Source organism: Heterocephalus glaber, unplaced genomic scaffold, assembly GCF_053883595.1.
Source record: "Heterocephalus glaber isolate CG9 unplaced genomic scaffold, H.glaber_assembly_v1.0 deba00001532, whole genome shotgun sequence".
In the NCBI taxonomy this organism is placed as follows: Eukaryota; Metazoa; Chordata; class Mammalia; order Rodentia; family Bathyergidae; genus Heterocephalus; species Heterocephalus glaber.
The window spans coordinates 15,486,740-15,497,879 of record NW_028258330.1 but is presented as its reverse complement, the minus strand read 5'-3'; the positions used below and the strand labels follow the sequence as shown (position 1 = coordinate 15,497,879).

The following is an 11,140-nucleotide window of genomic DNA, read 5'->3' as shown; positions in this document are numbered from 1 at the left end:
TATAACCCACATTAAAGTCAATGAGGATCAATTAACAAGAAAGCATATAAAAGTAGAAATCAGTGTAGCATGGAATCCAAAGGGAAGCTTCTTTGAAAACAGAAGTTTGGGAATGACATCATTAAAATGAGTAGATGTTTGTTTGTTTGTTTTTGCTTAAATTCTTTTATTGGTACATTTTAGGTATACAGTTCATTTACGTTATTATTGGGTGCTTGTACCTGAACATGATGTATTCTGGTTCTTATTTTTTCCCCATTCCCTGTCCTCCCTTCACCCCTCCACCTTTCCCTATTTACAGAGACTTTGTTTCCATTTTTTCCTTTTCTCATAATTTTTCCTTTCCCCTTTCCCTCCCACTTTCCCTACCCCTTTGCACCTTTTCTTCCTACTTCAAATTATCAATTATTCATTTTAATCATTTTAATCCTTATTTACACTTTCAGTTTCTCACACTAAAGAAACTATTCGGTATTTACACACTTGTGTCCTATTTATTTCCTTTAAGAGTATGGCCTCAATATGCATCCATTTAGCTATAAATGTCTCTAGTTTAAAATGAGTAGATGTTAAATGTTGTGACTGGGAAAAAAGACAGCTCTGAAAGCAATGAGGGGGAAATGTGCAGGCAGAAACCCTGAGAGAAACTAGGGGTGAATGTGTGAGAGAAAATGAAAGAAATCTGTGAAACTAAAAAAGTCAGCAAAGTCACATGATGTCCCAGAAGGGCTTAGACCTGCAGGGCTTTGAGGGGCAGCAGAGGCCATTTGTCCTTCTTTGGATCCCCCAGAAGCCAACAGTGAGATAAAATTTCCAGTATGATGATATCCAAGGGAGGACGAATGGGAAGGTGGAAGTCAGAGAAGGGGAGAGAGCTGATCAGAAATGAGTTATTAAGCAGGTTATGGCTGTGGGCACCTTCAGCTTCCTTCTACAGCCAGGGAGCTGGGATACAGTGTAGAATGTGCATTGCACAGCATCTCAGCCAAGGAGGACGGAGCTATGGTTTTGACTGAGTCTTATGAATCTTTGCATGATGGTGCTGAGCAGGGGAGGGAAAACATAAATTTCCAAGCACTTTAGGATGGCTGTTCCTGATGTTGGGCAGATTGTGCTAAGAGTTCAACAGAAAAAAAACCTCAGGCTGTATGTAGCTGGGCCATTGTGCACCACAGTGGTGAGGCTAAGGTTATCAGCTACAGAACCACAGATCTATGGCTGTGCACTCCTTCCTGCCTACAGAGTAGCACTACTAACATCAGGAAACCTGAAAACTTTTATCTCCATTTTTATTACATTCTTCTCATCTTTCTATTCCTATATAAACATATGGCACCTTTCTTGGGTAAATACTAAAGTCTCAGTTTACACCCATACGTGGCTCTCAAAAATGCTCTGCAATAAGTATCAGTTGTAAGTCCCATTTTATACATAGAATATTGAGAAATAGGAATATATAATAAATTGTCAAACCTATATGTGTAAAGGTAAATCACCCATGATTCAAATTCAAGACATCAGCTTCCATAGTCATTTTTATGTTCACCCATACCATGATGACACAAATGATATATGGTCTATAAACTTGATTAAAGCTTAATTATATAATTGACCTCAAGTAGAATTCAAAGTGAAAAATCCCCATTATTTAACATGGCCCATCTACTTCTAAAATATAACTGATTTAATTATGAATGTTAATAAAAATCAGAAATCAGATCAAAAAGGTATAAAGGTCCTCTACAGTATCAAAATATTTAACGCATTTTAAATGAAGAGCAAGACAGGTTAATTATGGAAAGCAATGGAAGATGAAAGGAGTCTGATATGCCAGACTTCAACACCATCTGGAGGTAGAGGACAATCACATAAGCCAGCTCTTAACATGACAATGAATGTCATTGGCAGATATTATTATATTCCCTTTAGGCCTAAAATTTTAGTCATTAAGCTTTACCAGTGAGAGAAAATTAAACTGAACCAAGAGAAAAGGATGGCTTTCTGAATTCTATCATATATAAAAAGGATTCAGATTATATATGAGCAGCACAAAATAATTTTTCATATGCAAGTATTACAGGTCAAGTGTCAACTTTCAGGACAGGGGTCGTGTTTTACTGACACATACTTTAATGTGATTCTCACGCTCTGATTTATGATATACCTTTTCAAAGTGAATATTTCCACTCTGTTGGCCAGAGCACTGGTCTTACTGTTGATTATGTGTTGAGTCTTGAACATCATCCCACATTGTCTGAAAAATGAGCCCCACCATGGCTTTGCACTATGCAAGGAGATGAAAATGTAAAGAATAACCTGGTCTTAGAATGTCCCATATGAAAAATGAAAAAGAGAAAACCTGTAAGTAAGAAAGCAGATTTTTTCTGAGTGTCTATATTCTGGAAGAATTTCTGCTGACCTTGCAGCCCAGCTCCATCGTTCCCAACACATCTGACTCTATTTCCTGCAGTGGACCATTTCTAGACAATTATTGTCTCAGAAGGATGAGAAAGTATTCATTTATTTTTCTCAGGATGACAAAATATGGCTTTTAAAGGAAACATTTCTATAAGGATTATTATAGGTTCTTAAAAGAGAATCGTTTGGAATTGGGAGAACATTCTTCACCATGCTTTGTTTCCATTCTAAATTTTGAAGCAGAATCTATATTCAATATCCTCTTTATCCAGAAGTTAAGCCTAATGTCAATATGCAAGGAAAAAATCTCATACTATTGGTAATTTTCTAAGTCCTGTCTCTGCCTTGGGGATCACCTATACTAGTGTAAGAAATCCTAATTTTTTGTAGTTGACTCTGAGCTCAAGAAACACAAGAATGTAATGAAACACCCACTAATAATCCAATCTAAATTTCTCCATCAAGCCTGTGTATATTATATACAAGCAGAAAATTTGAATATTGGATCAATAAGAAACACAGACAGAAGTCTGCCACCTTGGGATTTGTAGTTTACCTAGCCCAAATTTATCAGCAGTGTATTTGTTTATGATATAGTTCTTTCCAATGATTCCTTTTCCTATGTCCTTTTGCCATATTGAGATTATTTAGTGAAGGGATATTTATTTTAACTTGCTCCATATCAATAGTACATTGTGACTCCACAATTTTTCCTTCAAAAGTTTAGTAGACATAGTGTTTGAGGGTAGCTTCATTTGATTTTAATTGAACACAAGTCAGCTTCATGGAACTAAACAAAATTGTAAATGATACTATGATAATGTCAACAATTTAACAAATTATTTCCTGAGATGCTATTTGATTGTAGTTTCTTGTCTTAAAAAATCTATAAGGTTCTTTAGAGATACTACATCATAAATCCTTCGTATCACCTGCAAACAATAGTCTTATCAGTGGTTCTTAGTGGTCAATCTTCTATTCTCCACATAGTTAATCCTGTGCCATGCATAAAAGTGGATATAATAAATGTCTTTTATTGTTAAATGGATGCACATTGAGGAGATATTCTTAAGTGAAATAAATAGGACACACGTGTAAATACCGAATAGTTTCTCTAATGTGAGAATCTGAAAGTGTAAATAAGGACTAAAAGGTATAATAGATAATGTGAAATAGGAAGAAAAGGGGCTAAGGGGAAGGGGAAGTGGGAGGGGTAGGGGAAAGGAAAGAAGGGAATGGAATTAATATGAGAAAATGAAAAAATGGAAACAAAGTCTTTGTAAATAGGGAAGGATGGAGGGGTTGAAGGGAGGGCAGGGGAATGAGGAAAAATAAGAACCAAGATACATCATGTAAAGGTACAAGTTCCCAATGATAAATGTCATTATATTGTATACCTAAAATGTACCAATAAAATAAAAATTTTTTAAAAGTGGATATAATGTAGAAATTTATATTATTTAGAAAAAAAGACAATGAAGGCCCCCATTCTGAAACCATTTGAAACTTCTCTTTTTAGAATGTCTTTTTACCTATTTTATGGGTAGACCTTTTCTTTAAAAAACAACTATAGTTCTAGACATTTGTGGATATTATGTGGTTTTGTCACTGGCCACAAACCACATCTTTAAAAAGTTCTTGAGACTTTTACTGTCACTAATTTGGCAAGACAGTTAGCAAACAAATTGTTTCAGGACATTGACGTCAATAAAGTATAGTGCGCTGAGTGATGAGGTATTTCTCTCATAAAGAGTACCCAACATATTGCTCACTCTGCGGTCAGAATCGATAAACATTTTTATTGTTCCTAGTAACAAAGGACATGTGAGAAAAGTTTTAAAATAATCAGGATTTTCAATATGATTTGGGCCTTAACATTTCTCATCCAATGAAGACTTTAAAAGAATATAAAATATTTTGATCTCAGATGATATAAAACTCAGTCCTTTCTAAATAATTTCTAATCATTTAAAGTAGCCATTGAAAGAAAATTAAATTTGTGGAATTAAAGACATAGGTTTTCACATTTCTCATTTGACCTTAAAGTCCACCTTTTTGCAGATGTGTTATTATTTCCACTGTACAAATAAGGAAACTAAATGTTAGATAAGAAAATTAAATTTAAAATGGTGGATTTCACACTTACTTACTCATTAGAATCATCTGAAAGGCTTCAAAAATTCAGAGCCCTCTGTACAAATCCCATAAATTATAGCTTATTTGGTCTACAGTATAACCTGGGCTTTGTGATTTTTAAGCAGTCCTTAGGTCTTACTAATGTGAAGATAAGTTTGAAGCCCCCTTGCCGACAAGTGAAAAATATATACTCTTTTATGTGAGAGTTCTTCAAAATTATTAATGCTCTTCATTTCATTAAATATAGCCTGGTGTATTAATCAGGACTTCTTAAAAATTGAGGATATGGACTACTATTCTCAATACTGTTCCAGAGAAGGATATTCTTTTCTTCAGGTTGAGAGATCACCTCTATGCCTAACAGTGTTCTCATTATGTGCAACATGAATAGGATCTAAATTTAATGTGTATTTTCTCTATGATAAGCTTGACTTTACATTTTTGCTTGTGTTCATAATGCTATAGAGAGTCTACTTGGCCCTTTAAAGGAGAAGAATCAAAAACATGGAGTATGGATACTATTTGCTTAAGACCTTTTGCCTAATAAAGTGACAAAGTCAGGATTCAGACACAAATTTACCAAAACCTATGAACCTAGATTCACAATCGCCACAATATCCAAGATGGTTTCAACATCTGTGGATGGTAATGATAAAATAGTTTAAAATAGGAAAGAGGTGCATAGTTAGTAGTCAAGTGGTCTTGTCAAAATAATCATTGAAGTTATTTTGACTTAAATATTTTTGTCGTGGCCTCTTCTTTTCTTTCTTTCTCCTAATTGGGTACCTGATCTTGCCTTTTCTTGACATATCATTAGGTCTTCACGCATCATGTGTTCAGTCAACAGCAATGTTGAGGGGAATAACAAAAGCCTATTCATTAAAACTACTGTTACTTGGAATTTGTCATTGCTAAGCTAATGTTTAAATTATGCATAGAAGATGTATTTAAATGCCTTGTAGAAAAAGTTCAGTAACTCTAAGGCACTAAACCTCATGAACAACTTTGGAAGCTACACTTGCTGCTACCCAGAGTAGCTGAGCAGAAAACATCAGGCATTTCATTTAAGGGCTTAAGAATACTAAGATAGCAATAAAAATCAACCTACAATTTAACAATGACCACTTATTTTGCATAATTTTTGAGTATAAAGATAATATTCTAAGTTTCTATACCAAAAAGAGTGAAGTCTCGCTATGAAAATACCAAGAGATTTTGACACAGCACTACATGAAATGGGGCATTGGAAAAACATTTTCAAAGTTTCATGGGTAAAGTCAGTGACCCAACCATTCTAACCTCAACTAGGTCAACATTCATTAATGAGGCAGAAGGACCTCTTCAAACACAAAATGATTCAGGAAGTACTGTATGTGATCTATTTATCTGTCTTGAAAAAATTACTCAAGAAAGTGCGTAACTTGACCAATAAATGAATCAAAACCAAGAGACTAACTCAATTTAAGGGCATGAGTGGCTCAAAAGTAAAAGCAGTTAGTAATGAATACAAGGCAGAGCTGGTGTCTGAGTAAGTGTTATAAGCATAGTTATAAAACGTTAGCAAATGTTAAAAGCTAAAACTTGGATGGGGAAAAAAGATACTGCTTAAAAATGAATTAATGGTACTGCTTAGTTTTATTTCAATTAAAGCAGCATACTGGCAGGACTGAACAAGAGGGAAAAAAGAAGATATTCTGAATTTCTTATTCAGATATAAATAATCAATTTTGTTTTCACAATATATTTATTGATTTATCTATCCATGTAGGAAATACTTGTTTAGCATCTCCATTGTGCAGAGACCTGGCTCAACACAGAAATAAAGGGGCAGAACTGAGTCCCCACATCACACTGAGTACAATTTATTTAACAGTATAGATTATTTAATGTGAAAATAATCAGAGAGAGCAAAACTAGAACACTCATGAACGGAAAAATGACATTTTGGTCAAAGATGAACTGCATACAGATATTTTTTATTTAACGACCTGCCCATTTAACAACTGTTCAGACTTACAACCAAGGTGTGCTGTTTGGACTTAAAACCTGCTGCTCAGACTTACAACTCATCATATGAGGTTTTTTTGTTGTTGTTGTTGTTTTGCCTCAAGACCTTATATATATGGTTTGCCTGTTTTCATGCAGAAGGAAATTATTTGGAGTAAGGTCTTATGAGACCTGTTGAACACATATGATACAAGCAGAACAATTGTGCCAAAGGACCAGAAAAATGTTTATCAGTGCACTTTTTTAATTGGGCTCACTTCTAAGAACTATTTGTGTCTAACAATTCCTCAGGTGTTAATAAAACTGATTCATTTGGAGTTAAATAAATTCTCAGGTATAAACAAACTCTTTAGAATTGATGTTACCTTTGAAACTTTCTGATATATAAAAATGTCTCATATCATATGGGTGTATATATTATCTCAATTGTTATATATGCATTTCCAAACCACAGGAAACAATTGAACAATTACTTATCACTGTTATTCTCGGCTCTGTGTTTATTTTATGTGTTTAATTTTTGTCTTACATTCCTGGCTAGTAAGTGGTTTTACTACATACTTTATATGTTTTCCTGTTCTCCAAGGTATTTACTGCCAAGGCAGACAGGGCAGCAGCTCCTTTAATGTCAGTTTCACTGTCAAGCATATTTGTCATTGCCTGTGATTTTTACAGAACTAAGTAAGTTCATGGATCTGTAATGTCTTATTAGCAGTATTTTAGTTTCATTGGTCCCTTGCAGTGACCTGAAGAAGCTCTTTCATTAATGAACCAAAGAAATATCAACTGTGTGATCACTGCAACCTTAAAGAATTCATGGAAGCTGCTAAAATCCCAGGAAAGGGGATGTGGGGAAATACAGGAATAGATGCTTTATTAATTTGCTATAGATCATGTCTGGATTGCATTTGTTTTGCAATCATGATTGTTGATGAGCACCTTGTATATCATTGCTATACCACAAAATATCCTGGGTTTTCTGAATAACTTTCATTCCTGCCTTTTTTGATACACGGGGGATCAACATATGGTGATCTGTTGGTGGCTGCTGTATTTTATTTTAAAGATCATTGGAGAGAATGTGTTCTTAAGAAAAACAAATCATTTTCATTGAACTATTTTGTTTTCAGGGAAACTGACATTCGGTTTGTTTCAAGGACATTACAGATGGTGGATCTTGTCAACACCTGCAGGGCAAGCATGCCCCATCTGCCAAGGCTCCTCCCCACTCCCTACACTCATAACCAGAGTGGTGGCCATGATCCCCAAAGGACCCTCACCTTAAGATTCCAAAGAGACTAGTGGTGGTGGAAGCAAAAGGAATGCAGTAAGGTCAGGGTCTCATTGTCAAAAGCCAGTCTGACACCTGCCCCCACCCCGCCCCTCTTCCCACCGACTCACATCCTAGGCCCTGTGCCCACCTCCAAGAAGCTGGAGGCCGGAAGACAGCAGTGTGCCCCTCCATGTCCCATGGCCAGCCTGCTGCCCCTAAACCAGAGATGCCACCTTCACAGAGCCAATGCTGTCTACATCATTTGATTGGTTTATTTTATAAGATAAAAGTACATTTTAATAAAGAAAAATTCAACATTGAAGGCTCAGACATTCTTGGGATACTGGGAAAAGAAATTTTCACTTCTTCTTCTCAACTCCCTGACATAACTGTGAGGGGAGGGGCGACAAGTTGATCTGATCTCAGAAGGAAGGGCAAGCAGGAGACTTTCTTCCGAGCATCTCCTCTGGGGCTTGCCTGGCTGTTGGGTGGTCTGTGCCTGTCACCTACCTTCAGCACCCTTGCCCGAGTCCCCTGTGGAATGCAGGGACGCTGCTGTGTGGGGGGCAACAGGGCACATCAGCTGGCAGAGAAGGGTGGCTGTGGCAGCGATGAGGGGAGTACAGGGATGGGCCAGCCAGAGGACAGTGGGGCAGGGGGACAGGGAAAGGGAAAAAGGGAAGGAGGCAAGAGGGAAGAAAGCCAAAGAAGGTGAGGTGGCACTGGAGGGCAGGAAGGGGTATTGGGGGATGGTGTCCAGTCCCCGGGTTTCCATCAACTCTTGTCTGGGGGAGGGCCTCTGTGCACTTTGTTTTTCTTCATACTGTCTAGGTATTCCTGTTGGGACACTGCCAGCACGGACGCTAGGATCTCATCATCATCCCAGTCATTCAGACCGAAGGCAGAGGGAGACATCTGCTGAATGAGGGCTCGGCACTCCAGAGCAGGGTAGAGGGACACAAGGGGGGAGGTGGCCCGGTTGGCCCCTGCCGAGAATTGACTGCTTGTACCTGGCGCACAGGGTGAAGGAGGTTTGGCAGGATCTAAGACAGTGCCTGGGGAAGGGGGCTTGATGCCCAGCTCAGCATGCAGCTCAGGGTGCTCGGGTGAAGAAGCTGAACTCTGCTGCCGTGGAGACCAGCTAGTCCACTCCTCCAGACCACTAGAGGCTGCTGCTGCGGCCGAACTGCATGTGGCGCTGGTTTTCTGGGTCTGGCTGGGGCCACGGACCTGGCGGGCTTGTTTCTCCTGATCCCTTAGCCACTGCAGGTAGGACTCGTGAGCCACCTGCTCCTCTATGGCCTCATTCGTGGCCTCCCAGTCTGTGGCCCATTTCTTGTCTTCTAACATTTGCTGTTCGATCCACGATTCCTCTGAAGTTTGTATGGCATTCTTCATCAGGGACTGCTCTGCAAACCCCGGTTTGAATGATGGCAGGCCCAGCCCCACACCAATGGTGGCCTTGTTAGGATTCACCACTGAATTGTAGTGGATATTCCGATGATAGCTGACACGGATGGGTTCATCCGCATTTTGATGGATCCCATGGAATGTGTTGATAGGTTCTGTGCTGTACTGGTACACCTCCAAGGGACGGTTGTACATCTCCGCCATGGCCTGCATCTCAATGTGGTTTCCGTGGCAGTTGTTTTTCCTCTTACGGTTGATGTAGGTGGTGAAGTCCTCTGTGACGTAGTTGGAGTAGTAGTCAGCATTCTTCATCAGATAGTCCATACAGTGCTTTCGCACAACTTCGTGCATATCCTGGTCTCCATATACCTGGTCAGCTACAGCCCGGAATAGACAGGCGCCGTCCTCCTTCATCTGCTTGATGGTGAAGGCTTTCTTGTCCCTTAGGGCCTTTTCAAACCAATGTTCCTGCTGCTTGACGGTCACAGGGTCCATGGCCTCAATGCGTGCAGCAGCTGCTTCATATTCATCTTCACTGTTGTAGCCTGCACCGACCTCCTCACCTTCCAGGCTGGCCTCGCCAACTGCACCAACCCCAGGAGCTTGGCGCGGCCGCTTGCTATGTCCAGGACCAGAGCTGCAGCCGCCCACTCCCACGGCACCACCCACTAGCACCCCTGCCGCTGCTCCACCCAGCGCGTCACCCAGACCACCGCCGGGACCACCAGGGGCCCCGCAAGGAGGTGGAGAGGCCGGCTGTGGCCCAGGGCCCGCCACTGCGCCAGGCGGGACGGCCAGCGTCCAGCGGTGAAGACCGCCTGGCGGGCCGGGTAGCGGGCTCTGGGTTGGTGAAGCCCGGGGATGGGCCCCTACGACGCCTGAATCATGATTGTGACCTCCCACACCCGTGCCACCGCCGCCCACGCCCACGCCCACGCCCCCTCCGCGCCTTGGCGCTGGGGGCAGCGGCCCGGGGGGCGGTGGCTCTTTGAGGGGGTCGGCATCGGGAGGTGGCGGCTTCTTCTTGGGGAGAATAGTCATGGCGGCACTGCCGAGTACCCCCCCCCCCCAGCAAACCGGTCGCTAGGCACGCCGGGAGAGAACCCGGATGGGGGGGGCGCTACAATAGTGCGCGAAGCACCACGGGAGCAGCGAGACCCGGATAAAGAGATCTTGGCACCGGTTCCACGGCTCTCGGCGGTAAGCAGGTCACACCCTGAGGAGAAGCCGGATGTGAAGTCCAGTACGAAGGCACCGCAGCAAGTTTGTCGTGGCCTTCTCTGCAAGTCCAGCAAGTTTATTGTTATCTTATTCCGGGATTCTGCTTCAAAGGAAACAGAACCAAAGCAAGCACCTCTTCGCTCCGCCCCCTCGCAGGTTCTTGAACTATGGGGAGGGATCCCAGGGCGCTGCGCATGCGCATGGCCACAACCCCTCTTGTTCAGAAGTACAGGGGCAAAATCGCTGCCACCAGCGCAACAATTGCGAATGACAACCAATTGAAGAAGTTGTGTGGATTCCTGATGACGCCTACTGGCCAGAGGCGATCGCTTGCCCTCCGGTGCCCTCAGTCTCAAATATCAAAGTCCGCACTCTAATTCCCAGCCTTCTCCGCCCCATTCTGTTCTTCACTTCTCTCCCTGAGGTTCTGAGTCGCGAGCGCAGGCACAGCAAGAAGACAGCGTGGCCTGTCCTGCGCAGGATTCGGACGCTTTTCCTCCAAGTTCTCAACTTGAACGCAGTCAGCCGGACTAACTGAAAAACAGCAACACTCCCAAAGCATTGCGATCACCTATAGCGTCAGTTCCCTCATTGAACTATTTTGATAATATGACATCTTATACAGATATTCTTCATTTGACAACATATTCGCTTTAATGACTATTCGGACTTGTG

At 41.2% G+C, this 11,140-nt stretch overlaps 1 pseudogene; it reads right to left on the bottom strand.

Annotated features, from left to right (window-relative positions):
- Window positions 1–376: 376 nt before the first annotated feature.
- Window positions 377–10,458, bottom strand: LOC147824656 (OTU domain-containing protein 5 pseudogene; annotated as a pseudogene).
- Between the last annotated feature and the right edge of the window lie 682 nt (window positions 10,459–11,140).